The 10,640-nt window shown below is 40.5% G+C and overlaps 1 pseudogene; it reads right to left on the reverse strand.

Annotated features, from left to right (window-relative positions):
- Positions 1-4,856: 4,856 nt before the first annotated feature.
- On the reverse strand, positions 4,857-5,932 carry LOC134370953 (Y-box-binding protein 1-like; annotated as a pseudogene).
- Between the last annotated feature and the right edge of the window lie 4,708 nt (positions 5,933-10,640).

A 10,640-nucleotide genomic window follows, 5' to 3' on the forward strand; every position in this document is an offset into this window, starting at 1 on the left:
GGATCATTCTGGTTGAGTGGCATTTCGATAGACTTATGGCAGCTCAAAAACCGTACAATGAGAGACGAAGGAAAACATGACCTCTGGAGAGATACCGAAGAAAGACAGACCCAATGATGACTTCATCAGTAAGCCTTTTGATCTTGTGTTTGCATCATCCTAGGCCATTGCACAGCAGGGGTTCTCAGACTTTGATCTCTAGGTGGAATGGAGGGAAGGTTAGTATGTCCATGTTGTATGGTCTCTGTTTTCTAAGTGATGTGGAAGGTGAAGTCCTTGGTAGAAGATAAATGTGGGCTGGTTAGGAAACTTCAGGAGACTTCTGGGGTTTGGAATAGCTGCCTCTGTGGGTGGAATAAGAAATGAACTGGGGATGAATGAGAGGATTGTCTAACTTCACTGAAGGGTAAGCTTAGATCAAAGAGAATCTGCAGGGCTATCCCTCATCTAAGACACTCAATAACTCAGTGTTAGATGAAGGGATACCTGAGAACTATTTCTGATTTGTGCTTTTAAAATGAGATGCTTTAAGACCAATTTTGGCAAAGTGTGAATGGTGAGACAAGAATTCAAAACTAGGGTCAGCCTTCAACCTCCGAGTGTGTCATACCTTCATAGGAGAAAGAAAAATGAGGACCTGCTTCTTATGGTTTGAGGTGTAAACTATGACAGAAGAATTTCTAAAAAAGTCTTCTCAGATTTTTATAGCAATAAAGCTGACTTAAATATGGTGCCTTCAAGGACCATAATGTTTTAACTTTTTACTATTTTTTTTTAACCAGAAGACATGAATTTTGGTCATTGGCTCTTGCGTTCAACAAATCATTGATGAAGTGTTACTTAAGCACGTAATGCCTAGTATGTCCCAGCTCTGTGCTAGTTGCTATAGATCAAACCCAGCAAAGATGACTATCCCTGGCATTCTTGGTGATTCAAAGAATTAGTGAAACATAAATCAGTATGTAATGCAGTAGGAAATTGTGAACTGTAGACTGTGAGTTCTGTGGGAATCCAGAAGAATGAAAGTTATTATGGGGTTTGGCTGGTTAGACCTTTGTGGAAGAGACATATCTTGATTTGGGCCTTGACAAATGGGTAGGATTTGAGAAGGGGAGAGGACAGTCCACAAGGGAGTGGAGATAGTTTAACAAAAGCCACAAAACAGGAATTGTCCCTGGAAAGGTTTATGGCACCCTGTGGACTTTGCCTGCAGTGCATGGTCCATATTGGGGAAGTGTTGTCTTTAAGGAAGCCCTGTGGATGGAATGTCCCAACTGGCAATCATTGTCATTTGCTTTAGAGTTCAAAGGACCCTGAGAGAAGCTCATGTGCAGTGATTCTTTTTTTTTTTTTAAACTGTTGAAATTTGGTATTCAAATGCAGTGATTCTCAACTGTACTTTTTTTTTTAGTACACAATGGACAATGACATGCTCAACACATCCCACCCACCCCGTAGCCAATCCCCCAACTCTACCCCATTTTCTCCCATTCAAGAGAAGAGATGAGCATGCAAGCCATGATATTATGGGGGAATGTTGAACCCTCCCCTCACACATAATAAAAAGTACCTTGTTTGTAGACCTCCGTACTTAAACTGTTATCAGTACAAGTTACCACAACAGCCTTTACAATGCAGGTTTTGAGAACCACTACCAGGCCAATCTCCATATTTTGTAGACAGGGAAATTTGCCCTTTGAGAGTGAGTGAAAATGTGCTTTGGGGGCCTAAGTCAGTTTTCAGAATAAGCCATGTTTGAGTTGCAATTGATGTGAACATTGATGAAGCTGAGGTCTACATGCTTCAAACTGGTGCCCAAACCTGACATCTTACTCTGTTTCCACAGCAGATGTGGTGACTTCCCTTTCTGAGTTTTAGCAGGTGCTTCTGAGATGCAGCTCCTCTCCCTGGACACAAGTCATTTTGTCATCATCTTTCATGTGGTGGCCTGTTGTGGGCCCCACTGGGAGCAAGTTAGCAAGCCACCTTCTGTGGCATGAACTCCTCTCCCAGGAAGACTGGGGGCTGTGCCCCTGAGCTGCTGGTATGTGCCTGGTTTGTTAGCAGCGGAAAGGCCTCCTCAGCCCCAACACCACAGGAAGCAGCTGGGTAACACGGCAAATGAAGTAGCAAGCCCTTTAGCCCCACCCACTCATAAACACTGAGAAGGGCAGGCCTTCTTTAGAGGCCTGAGTTGAGGCTGACTTGGACTTCTCTGCTCTGACCTCAGGTCCCCTGTGTGGAGAGAAGCTGTAGGTGATGGAGCCTCTGGTCCCAGAAGACAGCCAGCAAGGGACTTAAATAGCAGAGACTGCCTTGCCAGTCAGTGTTTTATATTGGCCAGGTGTCTGAATCGCCAGCAGGGAGGCTTTGGGTTGTTGTCTTTTAAAGCAAATTTAAAGTTTTTGATCAAAGAAATACATGCACATGCTTAAAAAAAAAATCATATGGAAGACATAATGGAAACAACCATCCAGTGCCCACCTTCTCTTAGAGGCTGACGCTTTTAATCACTGCTTCTTCCAGGAATTGCCTCCAGATCTCTAAATGATATGCTTATACTGCTTTCTCTTGATTTATCTCTTCTGCACATTGTCTATTTACTTCCTGCTGTAATGGATGAAGATTTCGCTTTCATACACCTCTTCCTCCCTCCTCTGCCTCCCATCTCCTGATATAGTAAGAGCTCTGTTTTAATCTAAATCATGTTTAAAGCATCTACATTATTAAGATGTGTAAATTATGATTGCAAGAGAGCCAAGTAATGTCCTTTGATTGTATTTCCTTTCTTAACATGGCTTTTTGTTTTGCCGCAGAATTAGAAATCAATCAGTTCTTCCTTCCTTTCTTTTTTTCTTTCTTTCTCAAATATTTCTTTTGCTTTTAAAGTTGTCTTATCAATTATTGTATTGTGTGCCCTTCTCTCCCCAGGAAGTTGCAATGTGAGATCTACTCCTGACTACCCAAGTGACCTTGCATGAGTCCCTTCTCTTCTCTGAGTCTCAGAGTCCTCATCAGTAGAAAGAGAGCTCAGGCAGAAGGAGAGTTAGCCTCCCTTTTTATTCTCATTCTAAACCTCAGAGCCCATCACCCCACCCATCTCAGAGGTTTTTATCATCTGAGATGTCTTTCCTCTAGGGTGGGGCAGCACCAAGACCTGATAGCAGTGAAACAAAAACAGGCAGGGGGAGGGACCAAACAGGCTAGATGTAGACCTGCCCTATCCCATGGTGGGCCAGTTCACTCCTGTAGTTTAGGGGCCCACTCCATGGGGTAGCTTGGGAGGGTCTATTGCTCTCTTTTTCTTTCCCACTGTCCCCTATTGATTCGTACTCACCACAGCCTCTGCTTGTCAGGACAGCATCATAGTCCTTAAACTCCAGCCCCCAAACTCCTACTCCATCTCTAGCTCTCATTGTACCCCTCTGCTTATATTATACCCAAAGTTTCCCAGAAGTAATTATACAAATATTAACGTTTATTGGTAACAGCTTTATCTAGATACGGTTCACATACTGTACAATTCACCTGTTTGAAACATATGGTTCAGCAATTTTTAGAATATTCACAGTCATACAACCATAATCACAGTCAATTTTAGAATATTTTTAACACCCCAGAAAGAAACCTCATGCCCTTTAGGACCCATTTTCCCCTAACCCCCAGCTCCAGACCTAGGCAACCACTAATCTACTTTATTTCTCCATAGATTTACCAATTCTGGACATGTATATGTGGATTCATAACAACATGGGGTCTTTTGTGGCTGGCTTCTTTCACTTAACATAATTTTTTCAAGGTTCATCCATGTTGTAGCAAGAATCAGTATTTCATTCCTTTTTATGACTAAATAATATTCCAGTGCATAGATATACCACATTTTATTTATCTGTTCATCAGTTGATGGACATTTGGGTGGTATCCCATTTTTTGCTATTACAAATAATGCTGCTATGAACATGTACATACAAGTCTTTCTGTGAACATATGTTTTCAGTTCTCTCGGGGTTATACCTAGGAGTAGAATTGCTGGATCTTGTGGTAATTCTATCTTTAAAAAGTTGAGGAACTACCAATCTTTTTTAAAGTTGCTGCACCATTTTACATTTCCACCAGCAATGGTGGTCCGATTTCTCTGTATCCTCACCAACACTTGTTATTCTTTCTTCTTATTATAGCCGTCCTAGTTGGTATGCAGTGGTATCATTGTGATTATAATTTGCATTTCCCTAATGACTAAGGATATTAATCTTTTCATGTGCATATTCTTCTTTGGAGAAAAGTCTGTTCAGATCCTTTGCTCATTTTAAAAATTGGATTATTTGCCTTTTTATTAAGTTTTAAGAGCTCTCAAAAAGTTCACGGAAAAATTGAAATAAAGATAATGTGAATCTTTCCATGAACTATTTGAAGTATCCTCATATATTCTAAATACTTAGCAGATAAATGATTTGCAAATTTTTCTTCCTTCTGTGAATTATCTTAAGAAAGTGTCCTTTGGAGCACAAATTTTTTTCATTTTGATAATGTCTAGTTTGTCTATTTTTTATTTTGTTGCTTGTGTTTTGGTGCCATTACATAATCCAAGGTCACCAAGATTTGCACCTATGTTTTTTTTTTTTTTTTAAATTAAGACCTTTATTAACAGGTGCTTGCAGTTTGTAGACTTTTTTTTGAAAAAAATCAAGTTGTAAACTTTTATTACAAATTAAAAATGAAGTTCTTAAAAATCTCAACTTGACCAGATATGAAACAATTTACAAACCTTTAAAGGTATATTGAGAAAAACCAGGCTTTAAAAAAAAAAACATGTTTGTCATTACCAAAAAGAGACGTTTTTAGGTAAAAACCCCATGCTGCATAGATAATGCAGATAGTTCTAGTTATCTGGTCAACAGGCAAAAAGCAAGCACTTCAGGTCTTCAGCTCCAATCTTTTGTTCATTTCTTATTGCTGGAATTTCATATTCATTTCTTCCTGTTGGATGACTAAACCGGATGATGGCAGAGATGGTAAGCCGGCATTTACCCAGCCCTGCTCTGCTCAGCCTCGGGAGCAGACGAATTCTCAGCTGGTGGATCGGCTGCTTCTGTCTCTTTGCCGTCTTGTGGTTTAGGGTTTTCTGAGTGCCTGCAGCGGTACCGACGTTGCAGTGGCTGCAGACCTTGGGTCTCATCTCCTTGATTTTCCTTACCCTCTCGTTGCCGTCCTCTCTCGGCTGCCTTTGGCGAGCAGGGCCCCTGCGGGATCGTGGTCTGTAACCTGGACACATACTCTGTCTCCCCGTCTACTTTGTTCTCCTGCACCGTGGTTGTCAGCGCCCCCATCACTTCGCCCTGCGCAGGTGGGTTGCAGTACTGTGGTCGACGCCCACAGGGTCTCCGCAGGTAGGAAGCGGGGGCCTTCGCCTGCGGTAGGGCCGGCGTGGTTGGGCCTTCGGGAGCGCCCTCCGATCCCTGGTTCATTTCCCCACTGTCACCGTCCTGGACATTGTGCTGGTAACTGCGCGGAGGACCCCTAGGGCGTGGACAGCGTCTGTAATGGTTACGGTCTGCTGCGTGTTTGCTGCCTTGAACTGGACTCCACCAGGCCCGTAAAATTTGCTGCCTCCGCGCCCTTTTCTCCTTCAACAACGTCAGACTCCACAGTCTCTCCGTCTCCTGCCCCGCGGAGTCCTTCCTGGGGCTGTTCTTCTTTATGGCAGTCTGGTGCACAAACGCATCTTCTTGGTGTCATTCCCATATCCGTCTTACATTGAACCATTTTACTGTTCCTCAAACCTTCGTTGCGATGACCTTCTTGTCCCCCCAGCAAGCGCCGCCGATGTGAGGCTGCCCGGGCCACCGCTCCCTGCGCCGCTGCCCTTGGTGCCAGGCTTGGTGGCAGCGCTGAGGACGGGGGGCGGCTGCCGGGTCCCGGCCTCGCTGCTCATGGTTGCGGTGATGGTGACCAAGGCGGCTGCGGCAGCTGCGGCTCCTCCCGGGGTGTGACGGTCACTAGGCCTTGGGCGGTGGGGCGGCTCAGGGCTCTCTTGGGTCCGCTCTCTGCTCCCGCTACAGATCGAACTCGACACCTATGGTTTTTTCTAGGAGTTTTATGGCTTTAGCTCTTATATTTATGTCTTTGATCCATTTTGAGTTAATTTGTCATATGGTATGAGGTAGGGGTCCAACTTGATTCTTTTTCATGTGAATATCCAATTGTCCCAGCACCATTTATTGAAAAGAGTATTCTTTCTCTGTTAACTTGTCTTGGTACCCTTGTCAAAAGTCGATTGACTATAGATGTAAGGGTTTATTTCTGGATTCTCTATTCTGTTTAGTTTATCTATATGTATCTTTATGCCAGCATCACACTGTTTTTATTACTGTAGCTTTGTAGTGAGTTTTTAAATTGGGAAGTGAGAGTCCTCCAATTTTGTTGTTCTTTTTCAAGATTGTTTTGGCAATTCTGGGTGGGTCCCTTGAATTTCTATATGAATTTTAGGATTAGTTTGTCAATTTCTGTAAAGAATCCAACTGAGGTTTTGAATAGGGATTGTGTTGAATCAGTAGATCAATTTGGGGAGGATTTCCATCCTTACATCTGGTGTGGGATGAGGCAGGAGGGTGTGAGATTTTATCACTTTACTCAGAACGTTGTGCAGTTTAAGACATATGCATTGTTTATTTCTTGAATTTTACATTTAAGATTTTTGGACCATGTTTAACTGTGGGTTACTGAAATCATGGAAAGTGAAACTGTGGATAAGAGGGGACTACTGTACTAGTAGTTTATGGATATGACTGCATATTCCATGTTGATTTAAATTATCTGTGCTAATAATAGTGAAGAACAAGGAATGGGAAAACTAGAAATGTAAAAATGGCCAACTGCAGGTCATCTCATTTCTCCTCCATTGTCAAGAGATTCGGATGTGTTCGCATATTCTTTCATTCAATACTTCCTCAGTGCCTCATCTGTCTGCAGCACTCTGGATTGCTGACAAGACCTACAAACCCTGACACATCTCCCCTTCTCCTTCCTTCCATAAATAAATGAAAAGATTTCTCATGTTCATAGACTGAAGACTTACTTCTCTGTGTATATACATATATGTATATATACGTATGTATGTATAAGTGTACATATAAATAGATATACATATATTAAATATTCATATGTACATATATTTATATATACATTTTATATTTTTATATATACATATATTCAAGTTGTTTAGCTGGAGAGCCATACAGATACGGAAAATATTTCCTGGCCTCTTGATGTTCATGAAACCCAAATGTGACAGTTACGTAATCTTTCTAGCTTGGCGGTGTCTTGTTCTTCTTGAGGCAGCCAAACAAACAAAGAAAATCTGCTTGGAACCTTTCAAAAAGGTACAAAAGCAGGTATGGTCTAGAAGAAAGTGCACAACTAGGACTCAAGAGCTCCTGCTCCTATCCTACCTCTGCCACAAGCTGACCATGTGACCTTGAATGAAAGGGTTTACTTCTTAGTAACACAGTGTCTTCTTCAAAGAAAAACAGCAAAAATATACTTACCCTCTGGAATTTGCAGGATTGTTGTGATTGAGGAAATCAATGTGAAACATCTCTAAAATTGGATATTAGTGTAATAATAACAATGCCTTCCTTTTTGTAGAAGAATTGTTGCAATGTTTAATGTATCCACTCACTCTATTGAAAACAGGCCACAGACTGTTGACATTTCCTGAATGCTTACTCTGCGGTGGCTCCTGTGCTATACGTTTCACATGCCGTAATGTTATGTAATCCTCAGAGTATATCACTGAGGACAGACACTGTTACCAATTATCTCCCTTTACAGATAACGAACCTGAGGTTCAGAGTGGTTAAGTATCATGTTTATGGTTATATACCTAGTAAGTGACCAATTACATATTCAAACCCAGAGCTCAAGCTTATCACTTTACTAGCCTAGAATTCCACTTCAGTAAAAATATCTTTTTCATTTTCTTCCATAAAGTCAAGTAGAGAATGGTAATGCATATCTTTTGCTTACAGAGGACCAGGACTTTGGGGTGGGTGCCAGCCTGCGTTCCCAAAGCTAGGCTCTCCTAGCACCCCCCTGTACTTGTGGGGCCCGCCCTCTCTTGCTCACGGTCTGTTAGTTTTCTCAGCCGGGGAGTCCCCTAACACCCTCTCAGAAGCAAATTTCCTGTGAGCCCAGTGTTGCTACTTCTCTCAGTGAAACCAGGCCACTGACTTTAAGTTTGTTATGAAGGTGCTGAATTTAAATCTGCCATCAATACCCCACACTGAGAGGTTGCAGCTGTGTTTGGTAAATGATGCTCCCAGAACACTGTTAATTTTATTAATTTCTCTTCCAAAATGATAAAATGGCCACATGTTCATAGACTGACTATAAAGAATTATTCTCATTTGGAAGATTGCACAACAGGCAGGACACTTGAGCAAGAAAAGAAGTATTTATTTTCCTGTATATCTGTGCTCAAATTCTAGAACATTTTTCCTTTCTGATTGATGTGGATTTGGCAGTGACTTCCAGCACTTGAGCTAAAAGTGTCTTATTTCCTTCTCCCTTAGGCAGTGAAGGATCTACAAACACGCAGGGAAATCCATCAGAGAAGCTGTATTTGCACAGAGAAAGAAAGCTTGCATTAATGTAAACAGACTCTTAATTTATTGGCTTTGTAGGTTGTTCCCTTATTGATTGCTTCAAGGGAAGTACAGGAGTACTATTACATTAAAGGAGAAAATCTTAAGGGTTATTCTGGTGAGTGAGTATTTGAGAAGCCCAGAAGTAACCCACATCAGAGGAGAAAGGAAGCCGGATGAGAACTGGGAGCATATACACTGAGCTAGGAGGTTTTATGGAAAATTTCAAATACATGTAAAATTGGATAGAAAAATGAAATCCCTATGTATGCATCACACAACATCATCAGTTATTAACCCATGGCTGAATTTGTTTCATCTATTACTTACTCTTCTCCCATCTAGTATTATTTGGAAACAAACCCCTGTATCATTTTATCCATATTTTAGTATAAAGAATTTTTTTTTTTTTTTTTGAGGCTGGCTAGAATGGGGATCCGAACCCTTGACCTTGGTGTTATAACACCATGCTGTAACCAACTGAGCTAACCAGCCAGTCTAAAGATTCTTTTAAAATATAACCTTAATATCGTTATCACACCTAAAAAATAACTTTATTTCCTTAATATTATCAAATATCCAGTCAGTATTAATTTTCCAATTTTCTTGTCAATGTTATAATTTTATTTTCATGGTGATTTGTTTGAAATAGGATCCAAATAAGGTTGACACATTGTGATAGTGTGTTAGATCTCTTATGCTCTGTAGATTCCTTCTCCATCTCTCTCTCTCTCTCTCTCCCCTTTTTTCCTCAAAATTTATTTATTGAAGGCACTAAGTTGTTTGTCCAGCAGAGTTTGTCATAGACTGTATTTTACTGATTACATCACTGCGGTGTATTTTAACATGTTCTTTTGCTCTCTGTATTTCCTTTGACTTGCTCTCAAAGGCTTGATTAGGTTCAGGTGGTTTGTTTGTGGTCCAGCATTCTTCATAGGTGGTAGTACATTTTTTCTATCAGAGGCCCCTCATGTCTGATTGTCTTTCATTTACTAGTGTTAGCAGCTCTTGATGATCAGTGCCTAGATCCATTTTTTCATGAGGGGCTGGAAAATAGGGATATTCTAATTGTCATTTTTTCTGAAAAAGAAAAAAATACTTTTATGGAGAGAAACATTCCTTTCTGTTACAATTTGGTTATCTAGTGGTATAGTTTATTTAGGAAAGGTATGTTAAATGTTTACTTATTTCCTTTTATTTACCAATTTTCAACATAAAAGTTGGTTCATAGGCATCCTCTATCAGTAACAAAGTAATAAAAACCAAGTTTTTATTTAGTCTTTATAATCTCATGGATTTAAACATATTTGAGATTGTTTCAGTGCATTGCAGTGAACGCTAATAGATGCTCACATTGTCCAGTCTTTGGCCCAGGAAGCTGCTTCAAGTTGGCTCCAGATCTCGTTGACACAACCCCAGTAGTCTTAGATAGATAGTTTCCTTGCTTTCTGGTATGAGAAAATGTTCTAGGCTTTTATACATTTTCTGTCCCAGACTTGGACTTAAGAGCACTGATTCCTTTAATATGAAATATTTGCAGACCACAATCTGGACACTAAAGGTACTTATTGCTTGTGGATTGGTCACTCTTTCTAGGTCTTTTCAGTGGACTGAAACATATATACATACATATGTATACACAGATATATATGTATGTATGCCTATATGTATATGTATGTGTATATATGTATTTCAAATTAAAACACATTATAACTTCCTACTGATACCTCCAATTTATATTCAGGACTATTAGGTTTTTGCTTAGTCTCTTCAGTCTTACCTGTGTATCTCCTTTCCACCACGTCAAGAATGCCAGGTCTTAACAACACCAGGAATGACAGAATATTGCATAATTATTAATTTATTTTATCCCACAATGCATCCAAGCTTTCTCACCACACCAGTACACCAATACATTACTGAAAACAACAAGATATTCTTTCTGCAACTCTTCCTGTTGTTCTTAGGTTGTGTACCACCAGAGATGTGACATTAAAT

This window comes from Cynocephalus volans, chromosome 2 (genome assembly GCF_027409185.1).
Source record: "Cynocephalus volans isolate mCynVol1 chromosome 2, mCynVol1.pri, whole genome shotgun sequence".
NCBI lineage: Eukaryota > Metazoa > Chordata > Mammalia > Dermoptera > Cynocephalidae > Cynocephalus > Cynocephalus volans.